The sequence below is a fragment of the Cyanistes caeruleus genome, chromosome 6 (assembly GCF_971803275.1).
Source record: "Cyanistes caeruleus chromosome 6, bCyaCae1.hap1.1, whole genome shotgun sequence".
NCBI classification, from domain to species: Eukaryota; Metazoa; Chordata; class Aves; order Passeriformes; family Paridae; genus Cyanistes; species Cyanistes caeruleus.
This window is the reverse complement of record NC_141706.1, coordinates 33,915,092-33,942,856: the sequence shown is the minus strand read 5'-3', so window position 1 is coordinate 33,942,856 and position 27,765 is coordinate 33,915,092. Positions and strand designations below refer to the sequence as shown.

Genomic DNA, 27,765 nt, shown 5'->3' with positions numbered 1-27,765 from the left:
GTGACTGGCTGGTGCTCAGCATCACCAAGGGCCCATCCTTTTGCTGCAGGATGGCTGGGATACCACAATCCATTTTCACAGCACCTCAGGGACAAACCTGCTGACCATGCAGCAACTCAGTGCCAGTGGAATGGAGCTGCCTGCCAGTTCTCTTTGTCCTTTGCCATCTTTTCCACTCTGGAAAGGAAATTTGGGCCTAAAAGTCAAGGATGTTTAATGTGCCAGTGGTGGCAGCAAAACTGAAAGCTGGACAAGACTCTTGGTATGGAGCAGATAAGTCTCTTGTCAGACACATAAAGAGGCACTATAATCCCTCCTTCATCCTATTTTCCACCACCAGCTGGGATAACACACAGCCAAAACAAAATAAACCAAACAACCCAGCTGTGAATAATTTTAATTAGGGTCCTAATGCTTAATAAAAGTGTAATGCAGAGTAAATTGTCTTTAGGTCACCTCTTGGAAGAGCTCAGAAGTGTCCCCTGAACTGGAAAAGGATAGCTGGACCTTTTTTTCTCTCCATACACTGCTTTGCCCTGAAGTTCTAAAGGGCAGATATCTTCTCCCTGCTATCTGGGAGCAGGCTCTGCCCTCTTTCCAGCACTGGCAATAGCAGTAGCAGCTCTTAAATGTCATGAACAAACTCAGCAGGGGAATATGGGGGAGCAGTTTTAGGGCAGCATGTGCTTGTTCTCTGCCCTCTTAAGTCACCCTATGTGTTGCCTTGCTCTTAGATTATATGCTTCTTATATCTGCAGCAAACCTGCTTCAGAGTAGACCCCACTAGCTTTATCCGTCTGGCCAGCACTTCAGCTTTATGGAGCTGGAGCTCCTCCATGGTGGTTTTGCTATTCAGATAAATCTCTGAAGGGAGAGCCATTACTTTCCAAATTCACCTGTCTCCCCTCTCTTCTTTTTACACTGTGTATGTGTGTGTGTGTATATATATATTTATGAATACACATGTACATATGCATATATGTATATTTGCCTTCTTCAAATATACATTCATTGAGGGTAGCAGCAGAAGTTTTCCAGTGTTTCAGCTGGAGCTTCTGCAGGCCATTAAGTCCTGTCTGTGTTTGCTCCTTGTGTTGAGGAAGAATCACAGGATTCACTGGCTGAGGATGATGTTTATAACACACTGATCTGAGCAAGGGTAAAAAAAAAACAACAACAAACACCCACAACATTTTTCTAATCTTCACCAATCAGGACTAATGTACTCTGGTAAAATGATGGGGAAGCTGGAATGCTAAGGAATACTAAGGAACACTAAATTCACCAATAAATATTTAAAAGGGGATGGTGAAATGTCATTCTTCTCAGAAGAAAAACAAATCTTTGCAGTAGTGGGTAAAAAGGGAAGAGGGAAGGAGGAGGAAAAAATGCATTTGTGTTTCATAAAATTTTGAGCCTTTAAGAAAGGACAATATTTCTTTTTGTGATGGGTGGGACGCTGGCAGGTAACTACCTCAGTGCTTTAGTTAATTGTGCTGAAAGTCCCTTCCATTATTTAGATCTTGGGTTGTATATGCGTTTTTTTGTCTCTGCTTTAATACCCAAAGGGAAATGCCAGACTCTGCATGATCAGTTTGCCAAATGGCATTATCTCATTCCACAGTTATGACTGTAGGGATGTGTTTTAGGTAAATGAAGAACAGATTTTCTACTCTTTGTAAATCCTCTCTGTTCCAGTGTCTTGGCCAAAGGTATTTAAATTAAAGGGATGCAGATAATTCATCTATCCTGGCTTTACAGGATAGATATAAGCAAAAAGTGACAGGAGCATGTTTTATCCAGTAGTGTACAATTTTACTTGAAATACACAGCCCTAGAAAGTTTGTTGACTATAAATATGACAGTTTTTTCCCAGTTAGCATGTATGTGTGCAGAATGGTGCTTTGATCTTTTTTGTTCTTGGGTTGGTGTCACTTACTTGAACTCCAAACATTAATGCGTTGGCTCTTTTTTGTCATGTAATCTTTATATTTGCTTATAGTTATGGAAAATAGGTTTTGAGTACATACATACTTAGTCAGAGTTTTTCACTCACTGCAGATGGAGGTGTGTTATGTGCTCATTTTGAACTCTCTTTGGCAAGACAAATGTCAGCTAAACACTAAAGATGATGGAGAATCAAATAGTAAAGCCTTTTTGCATTAAAAAGCTTCTGTCAAGTCATTTTATTACTCTGTCAGCCATACACAACACTCCCCAGAGCTGAAGCCTGTGATCTGCTTGCTATCCTTAGAATTAGTACAATTTCCACTACATGTTTTAGATCCATAAATCAGTCAATCCTCACCATCAGCACCTCACTTTGTGAGACCTACCTATGCTTTGTGACAGACATACCACTTCTACCAAAAGGATTGGTTTTTCTTCCAGATCACCATGCATGCTTTTATATGTGTACACACTCCAAAACTGCAAGTGGCTTACTCTGATCATGTTGGCACAGAGGGCTGTGACCTGCCCAAGAATTTCCCTTCTGTAGTGTCAATATTGGAAAAAAAAAAAAAAATCAATTCCTAAAATTTTCTTATTTCACTTTTTATTTTAAATAAAACCTCAAGCTGACAGTAGCACTTTTTTTTCATGAGTGTATGGTGTACTTTTTCATTCCCAAGTGCAATTACACATTCCTCTTTGAATATATTTTTGTGTCATCTGAACACATGTTTCTTCAGTAATTTGTTTTGGATCTTTAAACTTGGCTGTATCTGATAAAGGCAAATGACAAGATAACTGCCAAATTTCCATTACTTGTTATTTTCTGAGTTACTAAGTATAAAATTACAGGCAAGAGGAAGGTGAGCGTGGAGGACACAGGGTGTGTTTAGAGACCTCCAAGGCTACTGCAGGGATCAAGGAATTAAGACCTGGCATGATGTCAAAGAAGATGAAAACACCTTCAGGCCTCCAGAAAGGAGAAGGATGTGGGAGGTGAGTGACTATTCTGAAACACGGTGGTGGTGCTGACTGTTCTGGGAGAGACCACAGAGGACCAGCAGGGCTTGACAGCAAACAGAGCAAAACTGTGATGGAGAGTTTCTGCCTCAGCAAATGCTTGAACCAAGAAGCATGCAGAGATGTTTCCCTACAAATTCAGAATAATCCAAGCTTCCATTTCTAAGCCTGTGCTAGTCACACATAGAGACCATGTCCAGTACTTCCTAGCATGACACAATGCCTGTGGGAAACACTTCTGGTTTGCTTCCCTCATTCAGTTCAACCTAAATAATTTGTTGAGTGAATAGATGGCTGGAGCCTTGTATTGCTGAGTATTGTTGCCAGGCTAGGTGCAGGAAGAGGGTTGTGTCCTGCAACAACTTGGTGGAGGAGCAGTAATATTTCCCTGCATATCTGAGTTTCCTTTTGCACAGCAGTGCAGGACTAGTAGAGCAAACATGAGTCCTGGGATTTTTCAGCTTAGACCACAAATACCCAGTGCATGTCCCAGTTCTACAGACAGCTGCAGGTAGCAGTCAGGCAATTTGAGGCTCTTAGTGAGTATACAGTAAGGAGATACACATCCTCCTGCAGCCCTCTAGCTTTCATACAAGAGGATGTCATGCAGAGGGATGACTATCTGATAGCATCTCTTCACCAGAAGGGAGTGGCAGAGAGAGCTGTGATGTGTAGGGTGAGAGTTGTGGTTGTTAATTACCACAGCAGGTGAGATGATAATCTTGCAGTCTCATTGCACCTGGTGTCCTTTTATCTGGTCTGTCTTCCTATAGCTGCCAGTGGTATTTCTTCAGCTTGGTTTCAAGCAAGTATTCTGTGCAATGTGACTGAGACAGTGCAATTACTCCCATTACTAGTGGATATGCATAATTAAATCCAGAGAGCTAATTTGCTGCTTTGCAAGCTTTTTATTACCCAAGGGGGAAAATGGGATTCCCAGGAAAAGCTCACTTGCAAAGTAGAAGCTGAGTGATGCAGAAAACTCAATTTTAGTGCTATAGTGCTTAGCTCTTAGGTGCCCTGATGCCCAGTGAAATGAAAAGCCTGGCTAAGTGGATATTTAGGTGCCTAATTAGAGCTACAAGAGCTGCCACGCAGTCAGAGACTCTCTGAGTTGGTCAGCAACAAATGGAAAGAAAGAAGCAGGAGCCACATGTATAATTTTGAATGATGTGGGCTCTTTCCTTCATTCATGCTGCTCATGCCAAGCATTGATTACCTAGGCAGCTGGCCCAGCTATTACCCATCATATTCACTGGTTAAGTGAAAACCTCCTGCAAAAAAAATCCTTACCAGGATTTGCTGGTACATTTAGGAGTGACAGAAACACACTGGCAACCAGCTCTTTGGAAATCCTTTGTCCCTCTTTCTTCCCCCATCTTCCTTATTGTAGCAGTGGTAGTTTATACCACCCCACCACTCCCTTCTTGCAGCTCTCTGCTAGCTCCAGGTTGAAATTCCCATGGGATCCCAGTTAGCAGATACAGCTGCTAAAAAGGGAATGCCTTCTCTGTGAATCCCTGTAGGACTGAAATATTGAGTTTTTCAGGGCTGTCAGGACTTGAGTATGTTTGGGTAGGCCCAGAAGCAGAAATTTAAGCAACCAGAGAGCTTTACTGATGGGATCTTAGGTGTCATGGGGATACAACCAGTGCCAATGTCAGGCAAAAGCTGAAGAAGAGACCCTGAGGACCTGCATTTTGAACAAAGGAAAAAAATCTCTCAGTAGATTTAGACTGCTTAACTATGCAGGATGGGAGGCAATGGGGAGGCAGAATTATATTGTATTAATTGTCTGGGCAAAGTGAAGACTATAATTCCCCTCAGTGCTCTTCTGTCTGTCAGGTTTCTTGTTTGAAAGTTGAAGACTCTTTAATCTAGAAATGCATTTGACAAAGTTCTCCAAGATGCCCTGTGGGTAGCATTCCTTCCCTGGACCTCAGAGGACTGACTGATAGAAATGAACAGGACTTCCCATCATGACCCTTCATGACTCTGGGTCAAGATACAAGATAAGCACTAGAAGTAGTTGAAATAAATAAATCCACTGCAAATTGATTCCACTTCACAGGAACTTAGTTGCTTTCCTTTATTCCTGTGTCTTTCAATGTAATTACATTACTGAACTGGGAGCATTTCTGGCACCAAAAGACTTTGAAGGCTGATATAGAGATGGAGTATTAAAGTCTAGATTCCTGCAGGAGATAACTGTGGAATATAGTGCTATATTGGGAACAGTGCAGTGATGGGAAAAGCAATCAATGATCCTTGGAGGATGGCAAAAAAAAGTGCCTGTGAAAGACTCATTTTTTATGATGCGTTTGGAGGACCACCAATTGGCTGAGGTTAAAAATTGAGATTTTATTAAAATTTTATGAAATGAGGACTAAAGCAGATGAAACACCTTTTAGTTCCCATTAGAGACATCCATGAGTAGGGCTGGCTTAAGGTCAGTGATTTGTACAAGGCTTTGCTTTGCCGTCATAGAGGAATAACTTATTCTGCTGGTTTATCTGGCAAAGATGCAAAGATGGGCAGAGCAGGATGAGCAGCCAGGGAGATTGGAGTAGCTTGTTTGGTCTTGGTGTCCCTCTGCCTGGGAAGCCACTGGAATAGCACCCTCCAGCTGCTGTGAGCCTTGAGGATCTCCCCATCATGGATCTGTGTTGCCCTGGGAAAATACCCTACTTGACCTTTTCCTAAGGTCAGTCTTTGGGACTTCCTACCACTTGTCCAGCTGAGCTGTTTCACACCCCAGATTTTTGGAGAGGCACTACTTCTCTTAATCAGGTCCTGATTAAGGTACTGATGTTTGGAACCTAAAAGCAGAAGGGCCCAACTTCATATTTAAGACTAAATATTTCTCTCTCACATTTCCTAGCAGGGACAAGGAACCAGCAGTGGTGGGAACCGATCCAGCAGGTTTCACTGCCCACACAGACAGCAGTGCAGTAATAGACTGATACTAGCAGGGATCAGCTACCCTCTTCAACACAAATGAGTGCATGGTTTCCATTTCAGTCGTTAAAGATGAGCTCTCTGTGAGTGAGGATTTTCACCTTGTCATTCCTGGGCTTGGTACCTCTCACATTAGTAACCAGGATCTGCTGTTCTTCCATGTTGCTTTTCTTGTAGTTACAAAGTGTCAAAGGTCACTGTGCTCAAGTGTCTCTTTCAAGTTGGAAATTACGAAAACTAGGAAAATAGCCCTCTGGCACACTAAGAGTAATGATAATTATGTTTTTTCCTAATGGATTGCTCTTAATTCTCAGAATGGCATTTTCATTCTGGCATTTATTATCCGTACCTGAAAGTGGCTGGATTGGTGAAGCAAGCACAAAGACTATAATCTATGTATCCTAGATGAGGTTGGTGCAGGAAGCACATCACAGGTGATGTGCTTCAGTGCTACGCTCCTGTGCTATCAAACTCCAGAATAGGGGCCCTGTATTTACCAGAAGTGGGAAGTAATGGCTGAAGTTTATCAGAGCAGGTGGAAGCAATTTAAGTTGATCAGGAAAAACCTGGAGGCTGAGGAAAGATGGAAAACTGAATGTCATGAAAGCTTTTGATTAAAATCTTTCGCCTGAAAGATTTCTGGAGTTTAGCACTTTTCCATGGATTAAGCAAAAAACTAATGCCCAGAAGCAACACGGAAACAAACTCAAAATTTGGGGGTTGCTTTTTGAAGTTAATATAATAATTGCTATATTTTTCCATCTACTTCAATCAGTAGTTAGATTCTTTTCATAAACAATGTTTATTATTATTACTGTGCATATTCAAGAAATTTTATTGAAAAATCTGAAGCATAACGAAATGGAAAATACTCTGTGCTATCTACTTGGCTTTAGGTACAGTACCTGCTTTAATTAATAATGATGTATCTCTGCAGATCAAGAATAAAAATACCATCCCTGCTATTAATCCTTACATTAAATTTTCAAATCATCAATATTAACTAAGTATAGCTACAGTAAAACAAAGAAGCAGCATTTGTTTGTTTTCACAGGACGTTATTCTATGTGTTACATCAAAGATTTCCTTTCAATTTCACCTGATTTGAAAGGTAGTTTCTCCTGACTGTGCAAATTAGCAGAGAAAGTGTCTGTATTTTATCAAATTCAGCTGCACCTTTCTTGCTGAAGCATGTTTAAAAGCCAGCAGATCTATTTTTGTGAGTCATTGCAGTCCATCCTGCTGCTATTCAGTTGAAGGAAGCAAATTCTGTTATTTTACTATTTCATAGCAAATGTATCAATTTAGTTAGCAGTGAAAAAGTTCCAGACATCTGTGATGAAGGCTGATAAATCCAGAAGAAATCTTTTCCTCTGCTAATGGGAGTTAGCTGGCCTGGGAGACACTTGCACAGAGTTCTGAACTAGCATTGCAGAAACCAAAAGCTCTGCTTGGAAGCAGCAGAAGGGCAAAGGCTGTCTTTTGCATATGCTGAGATATTTCCATGTAAGCTATTTGGTATTGTATTAATCAACCTGTTGTATTTATTATGAGATAATAAATGAAGTGGGTCATAAAATATGACTCTGAGGGTTTTAGCAAGTTCAAAGAAAAAACCCAGGGCCACACTGAAAAATGTCTGAGAGGATCCCTTCTGGCTGCTTGAGGGACATGAAATTTTCATTTATAAAAAAAATGGGGAATCTGCCTTTCCTCAAATTTAACTGTGTTCACCATTTGAACAAAACCTACCCAGCATCCTTGTGGCATCCTTCTGTCTCCCTTGTAGGCTGAACAACCATGCCCCCTTCCCAGAAGAAGGACACCAGTTACGTAACAGTTCTCAAGCCCAAGAACAGGCAAATTGTTATCATTATATTTGCCAAATAAGAAACCTTCCTTCTAGAGCTGTTAAAAGACTGGAAAAAAGAGGTGAAAATGTGTGGATGGGTTCACCTTTTAATATTATGTGATCTACCCTGCTTCAGAGGTTCCAGTGAGTAAGGATAGCTGTGCCTTCCAATTTTCTCTTCATCCAGTAGGTTAGAGTCATGCCAGGTCTTCCACAGGTGAGGGAATACAGCTTGGAAGATTGCCCCAAGGATGGTGATTACTGGGTCCTGCTGGGATGGTGGCCTTGCTCTCAGATCACCTCTAGCTAGCTCAGGATGGGCTAGCTCAGGGTGCAGAGGTGGGGCTGCAGCCTGGGGCACACCAGCAGCACTGGATGGCAGTGTTACACAAGTCCAACCAGCTTCTTTTAGGTTTAGGAATAAAGACAAAAAGCATGCCACGCCTGTGACTGGAAATGTGTGGGGTTTGGAGGGGGTGTAAGTCCTATTGGGATGTACTTGACCAGATTCCCTTCATTTTCTTCTCATATCCTGTCTCTATTCTTTGGGGACGACTTTCCCATGCTTTCTTTTCTCCCAGTTCTCTTTTTCTTAGTGTGTATTGAGGTGTTTCCCATGCTTCTTCTGAGCTGGCCAGGTACTGAAAAGGTCAGAGATAACAGCAAAGTTTTGCTAATGCAAAAGTGATACATAAAACCCAAGAGTCATAAACCCAACAAAAAACAATGTCTTTTTCTTCCCTCCAGTTCTTTATCTTTAGGCAGAAATGACCAGGGAGAGCAGAGTGCCTTGACATTAGCCCAGTAAATGTGCATTTAACATTAAGCTTGATAGAACCAAATGTACTGCAGGGAAAAAATGAAATTTGTGCAGTTGATAGTTTACTCCTGTTTTAGAGTTTGCCTGTCACTGCTAATAGCTCAGGGTAGCAATTCCAGGGATGATACTAAGGAAGAGCAGTGTGCATGTAATCCCAGTACTGATACATGCACCAGCACTGTCCCTCCAGAGATGTGTGGAATGTTCCTCTGGCAGGGAGATGGTAAGGCAGTAAAAGCTGCTGAATAGGTATCATTGTAGCTTTGTTCCACCCGCTTGGATCCTGAGCTGGGGTTTTTCTTCTGCTTTTCATCTCATTTATCAGTGTCATCCTTTCATACAGCAAATATAATTACAGTGCAGTTACACTCTGTGACTCTGTTTCATGATACCTATAATTACTGTTCATTCATGTAGCTAGGAGGTTAGTTAATTCAGTGAACATATTACTTATCAGTCTGCTTTCTGAGTTACTACCTCACATTTTAATTGCAATTGTACTTCTTGTACATACATCTGAGGCTTCACTGTGCGACAGTCATTTGTATGAGGTTAAACTTCAGATTGAATTCAGCCTGTGTACAGCTATGTGGGGTTTTTTGTGTGGCAGTAGTATGTCAGGTAAAAAAAAAAAAAAGTCAAATCAACATCCAGACCGGTAAGACACACTTATCAGTCCTATGTGAAATCCATGCCCTGCTGATACATGAGTGGTATGAAGCACTTAAGAAGGGCAGTGGGGTTGACTCTTAGTTTTATGAGCCTCCCTGTTTTATGTACACTGCTCTAGAGGTGATCCAGAGCTGCCTACATTTCGAATGACTGGCAAAGACTGTGATACATGGCAAATCCTTGGAACTGGGAGAAAAGCCATGGTGAAGATTGCTGTTTCTCCTCCTGTTCATTTTATACAGCTTAGGTATTCTTCTGAAGTGTTCTTTTGCTGGTTTCCTGCAAGTGTCCTTGACTTCCCCTCATGGATTATGGCTTTGCATTTGCAGTGGTAAGATTAGTTTGATGATATTTTTTTTGTTTTAAATGAAAAAGGTTTGCCCACTTTAGCAGCTTATGAGATCAATCACACTTGTACCAGCTGCGTTCCAGGAGGCTGCCCTGGGGTGGAGGGAAGATGAAGAGGCCAGTAATGGCAGCTGTGCCCTAGCTGGTTTGTAAATTGTCTTTGTACATGCATGAAAATTAAGATAATTATATCTCTTATAAAAAGAGGCTGTTTGTGTACTTTTGCTGTTTATATGTATCTAGAAGGAAATTGCAGGCTACTGCCTGCCAAGTATATCCCCAGAAATATTTTTGAAACTGTCATGCATAGGCATTGGATATCATGGATATCAGAGGCTGTTTAATCTCTCTCCCACTTTCTTTCTCTCTCCAAGCCCCCATCTCTCTCTCTCTCTGGCCCAGTTTTTGAGCAAAAAGATTCTGGCTGTTTATTGCAGTGTAAAGACTTGGTATATCACTATACTGGTCCCATTTTTTGTCACCACTAGTCCAGCTGACCTATGGATTTCCAGCATTGTAAGACAGATGGATTTTTTGTAATGGCTATGCTTATTCTATAGCCATCATTTAACCTTATTCATTATTTGTATTCAAAAGATTTGGGGAAACATGGAAAGAAACCTAGAGAGGAGTATGTGAGGAGTCTGTGTCAGTACCAATCCCTTACATCCATGTCCTGCAGCTTGTTGAGTCTCTGTTCATTAAAGGTGATACCTTGGAAAGCAAACACAACCCTCTTCAATAAGCTCTGATCAGTCAGTTATACCTCTTAAAAACACAGCTTAGAGCATATTAATTATATTTGAATGTAATAAAAACACGAAGTTTTATTCTAAACTGGAAGCAAGCATAGATCAACTAATTGCAACGGCTGAATATGGAAACAGAGCATCTGGCCTGCTGTGTTGGTACTGTGAAATGTTACCAGGAAATCTTGACAGAGAAAGAAATATTAGAAGTGGAGATTTTTATGACATTACACATTGTGCATTGTGACTTCTGTTTAAGAAAAATATGAAAGGCAGCTCTATGCACACTCTTCCTTGCACATTTCCATCTTTTATTTGAGACAGATACTCCAACACCTATTGAATTTCTTCCTATTTTTTTCTGTGATTCAGTGCTTCAGTTGTTACTATTAGCCTCTTGTATTCCTGGAGACCACAGAACCTCCAAACACAGAGGAAGAACTGCTATGCTTTATGCTGTTTATGACAGATAAATTGTGCAGTGTACAGTTAAAAGCACAATCTATCTGTACTTTGGAATCATGGGGATTTTTCTATGGAATAAATTGGGTATACCAAGTCAGTCTGAATGAGGTGAAAACTACTTAAAGAAGAGAGAGACTTAGACATTCCTACTTCTAATTGTGCTATTTTTAATACTTCATCAATTTTTTTTTTTATTCCATCTGAATTAATTTGTGGATCTTTTGTTTTTTCTTTATTAAATTGCAATTAAAATATTGGAAACTTCTGAATTTCTAGGTGAAGCTAATAGCTGTGAATCCTGGATTCATAATTGGTTACAATGCATAGAGGCAAAAATCTTAATGGTCTTTCTGAGCAACTGATTAATTTGCTCTCAAGAGTGGATATATAAACATTAATTATGTTCTGAAGGGCTTTAGCTATTAAAACCAAGTTAGAAAAAAATACAGGACTGTTTAAATTAGTTGTGCTTTTACTAGAGATGGCCAAAACCACTGGTGTTCCCAGTGTTCCACACAGTGCTGTTTGGCACCACGCTCACCTTGCATAAGTTGGACATTTAAACAGCTGCTCAGCACATCCCCCATACAAAACTATCACCAAGCTAAGGAGACTTTGGTCAGCGACACTTACCTACCTTTTACTCTACAGCTCCAGTTTTGGAGAGATGTTATCTTCAATATTGTTGTTGTTCAATATTGTACCTGTTAGAGCAGTTTTTATGACTATTAAGTATTTATGAGTACTTGCATCATGACTGTTGCAGGCCTCAAATGGGACAAGAGTATGCCTGCATGCATCTGCATTGCAGAGACTGGGCTTGGAGAGGTGTGGCACTAGGTGTACCTGCTGTGCCTGGGAAGGGCCCAGCTTTGCAGGGCCAAGGTGCTGTGAGCATGATGAGACCCCAGAGCTCTGACCAGTAGCAACAGCCGAGGGCAAAGACTTTTCCCTGGAGCATGGAGGTTTACATCTTTGCACAAATCAAAATTAGTAGTTATCAGCCATAACTATTGTCTGTACTTGTGTTGTCCTTTCCTGAATGAAAATCAAAGAAACACAGTCCTCCAGGTGCATGCATTTTGAGTAAATTAAAAAACTTCAGTTATTTCTTGTTGGGGTTAATGAGCCTTCCATTTGGGCAAGGTGGTATGTATCAGGACAGCCATCAACTTGAATTTCCCAGCCCATGCTGCCTCATCTGAATGCCACAGTGGAATCTCACCTGCTGCTGTTGCTGCTGCATTTCATTTGGGCCAATAAGTCTGTTCTCTCCTTGGACCAGAGCTCAGTTAAGATGCTCCTTTTTTAATTAGGTCATCTTATAATATTCCTGGTTGCCTATGTTTTTATTTCTTGTTCTGTGTTAAAGCACATTCTTGCACTTCAAGAAGATGGAGATGTATTCTGGATGAATGCAGACTGTGAGATAAGAATACAGCCATTCCACATCCATAGTTTACTATGACAACGCACTGTTGATACATCTTCAGCAAGCAGAAAAGCAATTTTAGTTTCTTTCAGCTCAACGTTTTGCAAAATGTCAAAGCAGCATTGAATCAGAGCAAGAGTAAGGCTGATGGCAGGTTCTCAGCCTGCCTTCTGGATGGCTGCATGGTCAGACAGGTTTTGCAAGCTCCCATAAGAAATGGAACATTTGGAAATTATTCTCTGATCTTTTAGATTCTACTGCTGTCCCTGAGAACTGATTTTTTGATTTATTGTCCAAGAAGGATCAGAATGGAATATACGAATATAATAAAGAATTAGCTTCTCTAGAAGAGTGGTAAGAAAGACACAGACATAATGTCTAATACATGCTATGTTTAATTAATCCACAAATAAATTCAAGGAAAAGATAACTGGTCTGTCCCTACAAGTAATAAAGCATGTTAGAAAATGGATCTTTATTTCTGATGGTTTTATATTTACCCTTTCGGATGGGATTCAGGGGCCCTGAGGAGAAAAGAGGGATAGGGTTTTCTTCTCCCCAGCTACTTGAAGTACTAAAGAAATATTCCCACCCATTATAAAAGCAAAGCATGAAAAGTTCTTTCAAAAATTTATTTCTTCACAAATCTAGCACAGTATGAAACATGGAAATTTTATTTTAATATTTATATAATAATCTGTGACATTACAAATTAGAATGGTCAATTTATCATATGAAGGAGAGAAAACTTAACTTTCCTGTTGATATAAAGAAGGGAAATAGTTAATTGCGGTTAATTCAGAAATAGTTAATTGCAGCTTTTCTGGGAGTACTTGCATTTATTCATCCTCAAAATGGTTAATGGAGAGGATGACAGTGTGTTTCTGCCATTAGCAATCATTTAACCCCCTTCTCTTCAGACACGAGAATCTCATGCTGGTTTGCAGTATTCAGGCCACAGAGATTCAGTTACAGTAGTGGAGGGCTCATACCAACAGCCAAAAACTTGCACGTTGCTTTTTGACAGGCAGAGCTGCTGATGTTCTCCATTAGGTCAGGCAATGTGTGGGGTTTGCCAGTTTCTGCAAGGTAAGTGCAATTTTGGCCAATGTCCCAAGGGCTGTGGCATCTCTGGGAGAGCTGCAGCACAGCAGGAGGGGATGTGGTACTGCTTCTCCTGGCTCTGAAATCCCTTTTTCTTGTGGCCCCATCTTAGCTGCTCCCAGGCTTCTCCCTGTATCTGGTAGAGAAAAAACCCTCTGGGGCTGGGAAGCCAGGGTTTGGGAACCAGAAAAAAAAATATCACATTCTGAATTTTTTTTTTTATATTAACTAGCAGAAAACACATTCACTGCCCCTGCGAGGGTGAAGAATACAACTGCCACTGCAAAAATACCTTGTCTTCTCCCAGGATGCAGTCCTCAGTTCTAGCTACCCATCAAAATATATCCATGAAACATAGAATGCTTTCAAAACAGGTAATAAAACCAATTTGGAGAATGGCAAGATTTCCCTGTGATAATAGATGGCGGAGGTGAAGTCTGTGTATTTTACTGAGAAGATCAGTTACAGTGTATATGGTTTGCAGGGTGCCAAATAATAGAGAGGAATTTCCTGGGAGTCCTGTGCAAGCTTCCTGAGTACTATAACAGGGAAGTGCTGAAAGAACAGGGAGGACAACCAATGAAAAAATAAGAGAGAAGGGGGTACTTTGAGGTTTGTGGAGTTCAAGCCCAGCAATCATTAACAAAGCTCCAGTTGCTTTCCTTGAAACATTTAAGTAATTGCATGACCACAATTGGTGTTGTATGGGTACAAACCAACAAAAAGTTGTATGGGTATCCATCCTCTTTGAAAACCCTGGAAATTATTAAAGTGTTGTGTGAATTAAACACTGCTTAAAAAATTTCCCATCTCTTGCTATATATAGGAAGCCATGAGTTTGAGAGACTTCAGATACCAATTCCACACAGTTGTCACAACATGTAGGAGGTTTGGGGCTTTTCTAACTATTGATTTCTTGCTTTTAGAGTGTGCTTTAGTGAGCAATTCTTTGCAGATGTGAGAGGAGGATCAGCTTGGCTGATGCCATCTGTAGTTCTACTCCCCTTTCTACAGAGCTGAGACCGATGCTTTGCAGGGAAGGATCTTCATCTCTAGCACCTTATCATCTTAAGACGAATATAGAATATATTCCCTTGCTTCTATCATTAAAAGAAATATATGGTGTAAGGGTTTAGTTTGTGCTATGGAAGAACAAGAGCTTTAGATTTATCAGTCTAGGTCCTGGTCTTGCACATGCTGTACTGTTTGTAGCCAGAGCATCAAAAACTTTACATAGTAGGTTACCACACTTCTCCAAAGATCTGTTTAAGGTATCCATCTCCCCTGCTTGAGGCAGACAAGGCAGATATGATACGTGAACTTGGACTTGTGTGCCTGTAAGATGTGGAGAACCTGTGCAATGACAGGCAGTAAGCAGTGGGGAGAGAGAATGGTGTGCACTTGTTAAAAAAGGCTTGCTAATATAGCAGTGCTTACTCGCAGCCTGTCACAAATTCACAACTTGTGGAATTTACCAATACTCTAGGTCTGGTCGAGTTCAAGAAGAGCTTGCACAATCCAGATACGGAATAGTCCAGTTTATTGCAACAATAACAAAGAAGGTTTGAGATTGCTGAATGCAGTAACTAGAGGGCATTAATACCTATAGGAAAAGCACTAACTAGGGTGTCCCAATATATATAGTAAATTCACTAACTAGAGGGTCCTAATACATATATATATATAGGAAATACATTAATTTCGGGGCTGTAATAAGTGTTGTAAATGCACCAGTTACGGGGTGTTAATATGTACCGTAAATGCTAACTAACTACTGGAGGTTGATATGTACAGGGTCTGTCAAGAGGCCCCAAAAGCACAGCTCTGTGCAGGAGGATCCATTTCAGTGGCCGTAGATCAGCAGTTGTTTGAGGCAATGTAGCAGGCAAATGTACTCCTGCACGGCCTTCTTGTGGGCATTCGGACTGCTCGCCGGCGGCTGAAAGAGGTTGAGTGGTTCAGCCACGCGGAAGCCGGAGGGCAAGCTGATCTCCATAGGAAACCTCTCATTGCCTATGACGAAGTGGTGAAGTTGTTTTGTCTCCAGTGAGCAGTGGAGGTACTTCAGGATATCTATCAGTCTCCGTGTCAGGGAAACAACGTTCAGGAGATGCATCACCACCATCTTCAAGGCACAGTGGGAAAAGCCTACACCCATCAGGAAGCGGGTGAGGAACTGCAGGCACTTGCAGTGCCAGCTGTCCTGGGGGGCCTGCCTGGAAATGTGCATGAAGAATTTTTCCCCTGCCACGGCGTAAGTCTCAGGCCATGTTATGCTTGGGATGCCTACTTCTGTAGGCTGCTGCCCACAAAGACATCTGTGTCTCCTTGCCGGACTCCAAACACCATCTCCATCGTGAAGCTTTCCTTGTCTTTGCTGATCTGAAATTTACAGGAGCGACTGCAAGGCTGCAACATTAAATGCCAGTGGCAGGATTGAGGCAAAAGCAGCCAGGCTGCTCGCACAAATCTGTAGAGTCAGTGGATAGTTTTCTCCATATCCAGACAGGAGCCAGTGCAGAGGGTTTGCAGGAGGCTGGGGTCCTGCTTCCTTATCAGCTCCTCCTCAGAGTGGTGGAGGAAACATAGCATGCCCTCCCCCAGCTGCTCCCTCGTGCAAGTGCACAGCAGCTCCGCACGGACACAGAAGTTCCTCTGGAGCGTCCCTGTGGTGTCCAGCTCCAGGTGGAAGGCATGTCCTGGAGGAGGACTCAGGGGTACAAACACACAGTACACAACATCTTGTGTGTGGGGACTCCAGCCTTCGATGGCTTGTTGTGGCACCGGGTAGAAACAGTTGGACAAGCCTTGTCCAAAGGCGTGTGTGAGTTTGTCCATCAGGTCCATTATCAGTGAGCAACCTTTGTCCAGATCCAGAACAGGCAACTGGATGCTCACCTCTAAAAGGCCTCCAAGGTTCCCTTTGATATTGTGGTCATTGTCTTCTTCGTTTGCGTCGTGCTTGTCTTCTTCATTTCTGGCAGCATTGATTTCCTTGCCCTTCTCACCATGGTTTACTTCTTCCTTTGCATCATCATTGCCTCCTTTGGCTTCATTTCCTGCAATGCTGTCTCCCTTGGCTGCAATATGGCTGCCTTCTTCATTTCTGTCCTTATTATCTTCTTCCACACCTGCATCGTTGCTTTCTATTTCTTTCTTGCAACATTTCTTGCAACAATATTCAGTCCTTCTTATTCTTCAACTTCTTGTTCATTTCTGGCAGCGTTGGCTTCCTCACCCTCCTCACCATGGTTTCCTTCTTCCTTTGGATCATCATTGCCCTTTTTTCAGCATTGCTTTCTGCCTTAGCATTAACCTTGCTGCTTTCGTCATTTTCATCTGTATTGTCTTCCACATCTGCATCATTGCTATTTCTTTCTTTTCAACAATGTTTTCCTTCTGCGCCTGCCAGAGCTTCTTTCTGCACCAAGTTTCTGCTGGACCTCTCCTTGTGGCCACTGTTTGGATCACGTCTAATTTTCCCAAGTCCAAACCACAGTGCCAAGAGAAGGACAAGGATTCCAGCCATGGCCCAGAACTGCCACAGGAGCAGGGCTCCCCAGGCCCCACCACTCTGCTCCAGGTTCTTCTGCTCCATCTCCTGAATCAGCTGAGCCATCTGCTGGCTCAGATACTCAGCACGCTGCTGCATGCGCTCCCGTGTGGCCTCATCCAGCCCGTTCCCGGCCTGCTGCGGGTACTGGATGAGGCCTTGCGCAAGCAAGAGAAGGAATGTTGTGGCAAGCATGGCCCAAGGAGCTGAGCAAGGGTTGAGTGGAGCCCCAGGGATTTGAAGGCAGGACAGAGGGGGCCAGGCAGCTGGCAGGCTGCGAGGCCTGTGCCACTGGCTTAGCAGCAGCAGCAGCACCGTGCCCTGCCAAAGGCACGGCTGCCAGGGACTGGCCTCTGGATGCCCGCTGAGACCCGGCTGCCCGGGTACTCACGTTTCTGTCGTGGGCCTCCTTTGGCGTTCAGCACAGCCTCCTGTCTGCGTGCACACTCGCCGCTCGCCGAGGCTGTACTGGGCCAGCGTCACCTGCTGCTTCTGTTGCTGGCTGCCCCCATTGTGACACAGGTGCTGTGATGTCACAGGTGCCAGAGTGCATCCCGGCCAGGCCAGCCCTGCCCTCCATCTCGACCTCAGCCCTGGGACTCATAATGGCCCCAGGCAATCAAAGGCCTGACACACACAAAGAGCAGACCCACGGGTCATAATGGAGCATTGGGGGTTCCCTTGACAAAACAGGCAGAAGCCCCCCAAAGACTTTCCAATCTGAAATTGGGTGATACGGCCCATGAACGCTTTGTTGCTGGAAATCTCTGGCTGTGAGATGGAACCGGTTGCCTTGGTGCTGATGTGTGCTTTGTGGGGGTGCTCTTGGGACCTAAGTGAGAGTCCTGGGTGTGTAATGGTGAATATCCTGGTGGTGACATGGGGCTTCCCCATGGCAGGATCTCTGTTGCTGCTGCGCCACTGTGAGAGGACCTTGATTCCCTGGAGACATTTCCCGGGGGTGATCAGATGGTGTAGGAGGGGAGGTGAATTCCAGTGGGCAGCTCCCACATTTATTAAGGCATTTATTATCTGCTGACAGAGCACAGTGTTCCGCATGTCCAACAAGTTCATTTCTGCGGTGCCAAAGCCCTGGAGAGTGTCTGGGATGAGCAGGATCTTGACTGTCTTCCCCAGGGAACACGAAAGGAGGCACAGCAGCAGTGCCTCTTGCTTGGTCCCTGGCCAGCCAGAGCTGTCAGGGAGAGTTTCAGAGCCCATATGAAATGGCCAGTGAGGCCTGAGAGTGCAAGGGGAACACGGGGCAAAATCATCTTTGTAGCCACCATGGTCTTCAGTGGCTGCTGCACCAGGGAGGCCATTGAGAGAGCATAGCCTGCTGCACCAGTATTTCCCTTTCCTTGCTGTGTCCCACATCCACCTCACTTTTTGCCTGTTGTATGAGGTCAAGTGAATGCCATCCACTTCCAATAGCTTTTGCCTTGTTTATCTGTAGCTGTGGAAGCCAAAATCTTACCTAATCAACCAGTCATTTTATGTTCATTTTCTTGTTCCTGACCATCTGATTCTTTTGACTTGGAGTTTAGGGGAGAACATGACTTGTGCTTAGCATTCCTTTATGTCCTGTATGGTCTTTGACGTTTCTATTTTCTTATTACGGTATCTTTAGACCTTGCATTGCAGAATAGGAGTGGATGATAAACTCAAGGGTTTAGCAACCTTCATCATATACTCTTAGTGCTATCATGTTTTTGTGCTGCTGTTGGGCAGCAAGCTAACTTTGAGAAATTACCTGGATAGCAAAGAGGTGCTGTGGCATCTCTCATTAAAAACCTCCAATTGACTCTCCTGAGGTTCTTTTCTGGTAGCACTGCATCTTAGTTGGATGTTGGGGGCTGGTGTGGCTCAGCTTTAACTATCTGGCTTTTCCTGGATCTAGTCTGTTTATCAGGTCCTCTGAATTCTCCAATCCCAGATTACAATGTCATTGCTGGTGCACTTCTAACTGCTGATGACATCCTGACAACTCCATTTCTTGAGGCAGCCACAGAGCCCTAAGAGCAGGATATGGAGTAGAATAAGAGCCCATACCTACCGCTGCTGCAAGACATTTTTGAGCATGGATCCCCAGGCCATGCAGATCTTGTCCAGGGTTGTGTGCTTCATTTGCTGTACAGGACAGTTCATCTGTTGTGCACAGCACTAAGAGGTGACAAATTTTCCCAACTGCCCCAGGGCAGTAGCATGGACATGTAAGAGAGTCTTATTTACAGCATCAGAAAAGCCAGAGCCCACCAGAGCATCAGTTCTGTTGCAAAATGCAGTTCTGCTGTGGCACTCTCTGCCCATGATTCCCAACAAAGTGATGCAGAAAAACTCACAGACACAGCATTTGTTCTAGCACAACATTTATTGGCAACTTTGTCCAGAGGGAAGCTCCCAGAGAGAGAAGCAGCAACTCCCTGAGCAAAAGGACTCTTTCAAATATGGAGGGAATTCAGTGTCCTGGCGGTACCATGAATCTTGAGTTCTAGGATCCTTGCCATGGCCTCTTCAGAATTGTTCTGTACAAATGAGCATTGCAGACAGTAACTTGGTGTGGGGGAATAGGAACTATGAATTTTGTCTTTATGACCTGTATTTCTGTATGATGTATTTACTGCATTTATTTACTCTGTATTTATGAGCCATAGTTCATATATGAACAGTGCATTCTGAATTTAGAATATGAATTTTGCAAACCTAGACCCAAATCTGTGTTTAGGAATGTTGTTACAATTTCTGGACTGTAAAGAAAATCAACGTGTAAGCTTTCCTAGTGCCAGAACTGAGACATGCGCTATTTTCTTGCCCCATAAGCAGCAGAGTTAGCAGTTTTCCTGCAAACACGATGCACATCTTCCCATTTCTTTTCAGAGAAATGCATCATTCCATGCTAACTATATGAAAGAAATAACTTACAGGACATGAGTGCCACAGTTGTGGCAGGAAGGAGAATATGACAGTTGAAAAACAGCACTTAACACAGCAAACAACAAAAGTGTTCAGGCGATCTCCTTTTATCTGAACTTTCCCACATTTATTGAGATATCAGGTGAACAGAAAGCAAAGGGTGGTGCTGTGCTACCCTCCTATGGTCTGTCTGAAGTCCTGACATGATATATAGGAGTGTCAGAAATGGGAGTCCATGTTTTTATCCAGATAAAAAGGGTCAGAGCCAACCCTTGGTGATGGGAGTAGGAGTGGGAGGACACATGAGCAGGGTAACATCTGAGGAGAGCAGGTGTATCATGACAATACAGAATGAATGAATGAATGAATGAATGAATGAATGAATGAAGGAAGGAAAGGTGTCATTCAGACTGAACTTCAGTTAAGAGACTTAAGAACAGAACTACCTGCTTTTAAAAAATAAAAGTCAGGAAAAAAATTATGGTGAACAGCATTGAATTTGCTTCCCAAAGAAAGATAGAATGAGAAATAGGAATCCTGATGGAACACAAAATTAGTTGTGGTCTTTATTTCTGGAGAGTTTTAATCACAATAAACAGCAGCCTACATGCAGTGTCCCAGGTCTGTGAAAGCACAGGTATTTAGTAGGGATGCTAATTTCTTACAAAAGAAACATTGCAATTTTCTTCTTAAGAATGAAATTGTGCAAAACAGAAGATGATGATAGCCTACATACATATATATTTCCAGAATCTGTAGTACCTGTTAAAACTGAGCCAGAAGCACTGAAGGAAGAAGAGACTGAGTAAAGCCTCTGATACTCCGGGAAGTTTTCCTAAAGGAGTGGTATTAACATGTATTGCAACAACCAGATGGTATAACATCTCTCAAATGAGTATTTTACTCTCCATTCTTTTTCACTGGCTCTGGATATTTTTCAGCAGTTGCTGTAGAAGTGTTCTCTGCATAAAATTTGTGGGATAGAGAACGGGTGGTTTAAGACTACAGAATGTTCCCATGGCCTCTATATCCTCCCCATGGTATTTTTCCCTGCCTAAGGCTGTTTAAAATCTTAATCTGGCTTGGACCAAAAATGCTTTCAGTGTGGATATGTGTCTAGATGCTATATTAAAACCAGATAGTTTCCAACTATTTGAAACTTACTGATAAAGCAGGCTGCTAAAATATTGCCAAATATTTCTTCTTAAACTGCAATAGCTAAAACTTCAAGATCTGCATAGGAATATTTTTAGATGTTTGTCTTATACAAGGTTTAAACACTACAGTGGTGAAAAAACAACTTTAAGATTATCAGGTGAACACTAGGTAGATATCTCTCTACAGTGAATTACATTTTAACCATGAAAGGATGGCCTAAGGCAGCAAGTGAATCGGTCAGGAAGACAAAAAGTTTTATTAGTCTCTCTCAGTTGTGTTTTCATCTCTCATGTTTTCTTTGTGGTATCAGTTTTATGTTCTTGGAAGCTCCTTCTAAAATCCAGTAATTCTAACTAGCAATGCAGTGTACAGACACTGAAAACTCTCATCTGCAGGGTCAGTCACAGAGAAAACCAGTTTGATATTCCTGTCAGAGTAAACCTGCAGCCAGTGCTGTGTACAAAAGGTATCTCTGAAGCTGGTCCTAATTTTTCCTAGTATAGTACTTCATGTTGCTGTATATGTCATGCATTAAACTGCTGGCCTCATGACCTTGTTTTAGTGGTGGCTGCAAAGCTAGAAATCTTGAAGTTCTTGTAATGTCTTACATGACATCTATAAGCATGTTGCAATATTGGGATATTTTTGCATTTTACTTCATAATTTTTACAATTTTCTTTTAAAAATACGTAACAGGATAGGACAAAAAAGAAGGTTTAATCCCCCAAGAAATAGGTGTGCATGGTTCAGCCCAGTCTTTTTATGTTTGGTATCTTCTCAGGTTTAGGAAACAATCCTGAAGGGTTTGTGCAAAACTTCAGTGAGAGTTCAGAGTGCTTTGCAAACACAAGTGTCTGAGTTTCTTGTTCCATCATTTGAGTTTCTTTTCTCCCAGCTCCCACCCATTAACAGTTGTTCTGAGCTGGTTGTCCAGACTCTCACCAAAAGAAGGAAGAGGTGGTGTCAGCTGCAGAGGGCAACATATCCTGTCATCAAATCTGGGTCTAAAATAGATGAGTTACTTGTCCCTGGGTGACTATAGAGGAAGTCTGGGAAATTGTCTTAGATGAGGACCTGGCTTTATGCCCATCAGAGGTCATGAGGTGAACCAGTCACTTTGTGTAGGAGAGAAGTCCTACCAGCTGGGTCCATGCACCATCCCCATCATATAACACAGTCCTTCAAGGCTGAGCTGGAGAATGAGCAGAGTATTTTTTTCACTTTTGTTTGAAATTAATTTCTGATAATGTAAATTCCTGTGAAATTGACTGGAGAACTGGTCTAGCAAAGACCAAACAAGTGCCTTTGTTTTCAAAAGATGCATCGCCAGGGAAGACAGCGCAGAACCAAGGCTGGGTTTTGTCACAGAGCATAGGTTTTTAAGCTGTAGTTTAAAAATGAGAACTGCTGAAAATAATTTAAAAAATATTACTTAAAATATGTGGTCATGGGTTTATACATGGAAGCTAGAGGGGGTAGGAAGGAGATAAATATGTAGATTGAAGGCAGAGGTAGATGTTTGAGTTGCATCTAAATGAGCTAAAACCTAGTAGCCTGTTACAAATGCAGTCTTGTCCCCCTGTTCCAGCTGCAGTTGTCCTCATTACCTTTGTTTTCCATTGGATCTGCCAGCCAGTGGGACCTGTCCTGTAGCTGTGTGGCTACTAGGTCATCTGATGGAAGTGCAGGGAATGTGCGTGGCCAGGCCATGGATGAAGAGAGAGCATTCTGGTAGCAGATGACTGTGTTAGATAAGGTGTATATTGAACTAGTGCTCCTCCCCTTGGCAGACTGGTGAGTTGGACTGATTGTTGGACACTCCATCCATGGTGGTAGTACTGGGTGAACACACAGCTCCTTGTAGATGTGGACAGGATGGTAAAATTTCTTCTTCATTGAGAGCTTTCAGGGTTACAAAGCAAAAAAAAAAAAAAGCATGAGATCTAATAAAGAAGCTTGGCTGTCATTTCAAGGTGACAAGTGACCTCCCAGCTAGGCTATGTCTCCAAATGTAGTTGCTAGGCTTTTGATTTGTTTTACTGTACTTGAACTATGCAGTTTGGAAAGACAATGTATCAGACATGCAGAAGCAATAAAGACTTAGCCCGTTCAAGTGGTATAGACAATAGAAGTACTTCTGGCGTTTCCCGATCATTCCAAAAACTGAATAGTTGAGCATCTAGGAGGAGAGATATTTTCTTTTATATTCTGAAAGGGTGAGGAGGAGCAGCTGATCACAACAGGATGAATAGAGCTGTTTTTTAAGCTTGTGTCAGTAAATTATAGCTCACAACCACATGAACTGATCTGTGAGTCTTTTCTAAATATGTTCTGTCTGTCATGAAGGGTATTATTTGTTTGGACATGTGATTTAAAGGAACAAAACTTAACGTAAGTCACTGCAAATACAAATATTTTACTCAAAGTGAGATGGTTCAATTGAGTACTAAGGACTTTCTTTCTCCATCTTTCAGTACTTACACTTTCCCATGTGATACTGCCATCAGCTGCTGAGCTAAATGTGAAAAGGGCTTTTGGGAGGGAGGGCAATGAGAGACAGAGGCAGTACCTAACAGAGTTAGATACTGAGTTATTAATATTGTGAGATACAGAGTTATTAGTGTACTCTGAATGCTAATAAAAGTGCACCTCAGGGTATTTCCCACAATTATGTATTTGAATGAAAACATGAAATCTCTTTACCTCTCTTCAATCTCCTTCAAAGCTGGAGCTCTGTTAACATTTTAAAAAATATTTTCCTGGGAAAAAAATATTAAAAAAAAAAAAGAAGAAAGACTGAGTTTCAAACAACTCTTTTGCAGAAGGTAAATTGCGAACTTGTAAATATTTGTACTGAAAATATGTGCTGAGTTGCATTAGCAGACTTTGTTCTAAGAGCAGTTACAGATACTTCATTGCCAAAATGTAAGGATGAGTTCCATGAAGCTTCACAGAGGATTGCTATAGGTCTTGTAGTACTCATTAATGAGTTGGATGATGACACAAAAAGAAACATTATTAAATTTGCAGATAATTTCAAGCATGAAGAGCCTGCAAGTATTGTAGAGGAGATGATTAAAATACAGTGGTCTTGGTAAATTGCAGGTATGATCTGAAAAGTGTGGGTAGGATTCAGGATGAATAAGAGCTACATTTAGAAAGGAACAAGAACCTGCAGGAGCACAGGACAGCAAGGAACTCTTCTCAAAGCAATTCTGTGGGAAAATATTTAGCAGGCTTCCTCAAACACAAATTGAACAGAATGAAATTATGCTGGGCTAGTGGAAAACAGCTGCCCTGGGCTGTCTTTGCAGGTGCAGAGTGCTCTGCTCAGCACAGATGAGGCATCAGCAAAAGTGTGTACACTTGTGGACACAACAAAAATGTGAAGCAGCTGGAGGTGGTTCAGAGGAGGGCAATCAGAATGGTGAGGCATTCTAAAAATAAGCTGTAAGGAAAGAAAAGTTGTAGTGTCTAATCTGAGACAGAAAAATGGGTAAGAATGGGAAATTCTGCTCCAAAGAGAATAGTGGTAATCTGCTTTTTATAACGGAGGACAAGAAATAAAGGGCTCCTGTTGTAACATGAGATTAATCTTCAATATCAGGATGAAACCTTGTATAGATAATACTTCACTAAATAGTAGAATAAACATGTCATCTCCAGCACTGAATGTCTGTAAGAACTTGTAAATTTAGGTATGGTTGAGCCTACCCTGAGCAGTGAGACAGACTCAAGTGATTTTTAGTCCCCTGCTAGGCTGCAAATTTATAAGAAGCAGACCCCCACCTTCTACTGAATAATTTATACATTTAGGTAAAATTAACTATACTATTCTGAATGTGCATCACTGCAATCAACTTCTGAGGAATTTAGCCTCCAGTACCTACGAATGTAAGCAGGAGCAAGTTGAAAATTTCAGAATTTGCAACTTGTCAAAATTTGGGCAGATTTTCACAGAATAACATATCCTTGTCACCAAGGCCCATCTCCCTGAAACATTTTTAACAATAGTCTCAAAACATGGGCAAATTCAGTTATAAAAATATATTTAACATGGGCAAAAGCTTTTTTTTCATCAAATCTTGAAGCTGGTTAAACTGATTTTGCTGAAACATAAAAAATAAAAGAAAAAAGGAAATAAGAATCCAGACTTTTGCTGATCTATATAGTGAAAAATTGTGCCTCAGGCAGTTGAAGATGGAAGATTCTCAACCATGTCTGCCACAGGTACTTGAAAGAGGATTTGAAAATTCACTCTTTCATTATCATTTATAAGGCACTTTGAGATCCTGACATGATGTCTATTACATATTTTAAGGCTTTGTGGAGTTGTTAATGGCAATGCAGATTTAAAGCAGTTTCTTGGATAATTAAGGGAAAAAATAATTAAACTAATTTTTTTTTTTAAAATAAGCTCTATACATGATTTTGAATTATGCACTGTTAAACATTCTAGTTTAACAGAACAGACCAGTTTGAAATGTGTTTAATTGAATTGAGCTGTATCTGTCTCTTTACTGTCATAGCTTTACAGGCTGAGCATTAAAGTAAGGACTGCATTTCAAGCAGAGAGCTGCTGGTGTTGTTCTGGCTGGAGAGGGGGAAGATGAGAGCAGAACTGAGCCCTGGAATCCATCTCATATTTCACACTGCTGAGATCTGCAAAACTGGTATCTGGATTCCTGTCTTTGTAGGGAAGGAAGATTCCCAAACCTAGGAGAGGATGATTCCAGTGAGACAAACCCTCTTATGGTCTTCTTGTGTCCAGCAGAGAGAAAGAAAGAATTTTCTTGTCACAGCTATGAGCATCTGAGTTTGTGCTTCAGCTTTGAATCTCCGAGTGTCTTTTCCCACTGTCCCTACTGTGAGCCTAGAAAAATCAGGTTTCCTAGGCTAATATCTGTGTTTTTTGAGCCCTTCTGCCACCCACTCGTTTCAGTGAATGCTGTACAGCTGACCCCGACTCACTCTTCCCTGTGCAGTACTTTCTCAGTAGTAGACAAGCTGGCATAATAATTGAAAATTATTATAAATATAATAAAGAAATGTTAATTGTCACTTGAATTTGAGGGCAAGTTTAAGGACTTTTCTTATGCAAAATGTAGAAATATTTGACTGCTCAGGTTTACCTGATGTTAATAGGAAAAAAATAAAAAGAAACAAAATGAAGTAACTGAATATTCACCAAAAGCATGTCAAATATTAAACTTCCCTGCCAAAACCAGAACATGCAGTGTGATGTTTAGCTACATAAATTAACCAAAGAGGGAGAAGTGATACCATCTGATTTAGATAAATCATCAACACCCCACACATTTTTGTAACTATTAGAGAAAGGATTATATATACAAAAATGTCTGTGTACATAAAGTGAAGATAGATAAATAGATAGATAGATAGATAGATAGATAGATAGATAGATAGATAGACAGAGAAACACAGAGACATGCATTTCAATACTTGAACTGTGCTAGTGGGTACTATAAATCATTCAAGTGCAGAAAAGAAACATGGCTCATGGTGATGTTTACGATTTCTTCCATATGGTAAATGCTTTTTCAAAACCATGAGATGATATTTTCTGCATAGTTTAATAAGACACAGATAAATACTGATGAGAGAGGGATATAGAATACAAACAATATGATCAGGGCTATGAAAGGCACATCCTGCATCTCTCTGGATTTAAGGGTTTTTCTAAACATATTTCATGCCTTCCTCCACACTTCAGGTTCCTCATTCCCACTGAGCAGCAGTTCTCATCACAGCTTATGTAATTAATCATTATAAAATGTATTTCAAACAAAACCAAGAAAAGTCCAAAGGAAACTTCTGCAATATCACAGAAGACAAAAGTCAGGAACGTTATGATGTACTCAACGTAAGTACTGTTTCTGCAGCATTTTCCAGACCAGCAGGTAAAGACCAGCTGGAGAAAACCTGAATTATATGGGAATTCACATATTTCTGCCACTTAGTGCCATGAGTTTTCATAATATTTGGCTACCTGACATGGCAGAGTTTGAGGCTCTACCATGTTCAGGAAAACTTTACAAGTTCAGATGGAGTGCAGGCAGAAGGCTGTTCTGGACTAAAGGAAAAAGAATAAACATTGATAGATATAAAAAACTGATCTTACAAATTAAAAGAAGATGTGGAGCAATCTTAGCAACTTATAGATGTTATAGAAGAATATAAAATCCCTCTACAGTCCCGTCTTTAACACAGGGAAGTATGTGACCATGCTAATCTCCTCACTCAGCCAGCGCTCTGACTTGTTCAGATATGAGATTGCCAAGGTAGAAGAGAAAAGGATGCCTCTGCTATGTTTGAGCAAGAACCTGGATATTGAGGGAATGGAGTCCCTCTTCTTCCGATTAGTTGTATTGTTCTTTGTCCATTTTGGGGTTCCAGGTAAGACAAAGTGAAGCAAAGCTTCCTACACAAATCTCTTTTCAATACTTTCAGCAAACAGGGTCTTCCAGACTTTCCTAGGTGGATTCAAAAAGACTGTGAATTTTACTTTCCCACAGTGTTATTGATTGATAAAAATGAGCAAAAGACCTGCTACTAATGTCGATGTCTTTAGCTTTATTAAAAAACCAAAATAACAAACTCTCAATACTTTTGGTTATGTGATTTTCCTAGATGCAGGATGCAAGTTCTCCCATGCCTAAAATTCACCACCATGGCTTTTCCCCACAGTGATAACAAGTCACCAAGAAGTTTGTTGTAAATCACGCAAAATTTAAAAAGCATTAGAAT

The 27,765-nt window shown here is 41.4% G+C and overlaps 2 long non-coding RNA genes across 2 annotated transcripts; one reads left to right on the top strand and one right to left on the bottom strand.

Moving 5' to 3' along the window:
• Positions 1 to 2,878: 2,878 nt before the first annotated feature.
• LOC147652585 (uncharacterized) lies at positions 2,879 to 11,898 on the bottom strand. The gene is made up of 3 exons (XR_015288335.1): positions 11,684 to 11,898; positions 11,475 to 11,541; positions 2,879 to 8,424 (listed from the first exon to the last, which is right to left on the bottom strand). It is a non-coding gene; the product is annotated as an uncharacterized LOC147652585 (long non-coding RNA).
• A 98-nt stretch (positions 11,899 to 11,996) lies between these two features.
• Positions 11,997 to 27,408, top strand: LOC147652584 (uncharacterized). Its single transcript, XR_015288329.1, has 3 exons — positions 11,997 to 12,623; positions 13,297 to 13,747; positions 25,527 to 27,408. It is a non-coding gene; the product is annotated as an uncharacterized LOC147652584 (long non-coding RNA).
• The last annotated feature ends 357 nt before the right edge of the window (positions 27,409 to 27,765 follow it).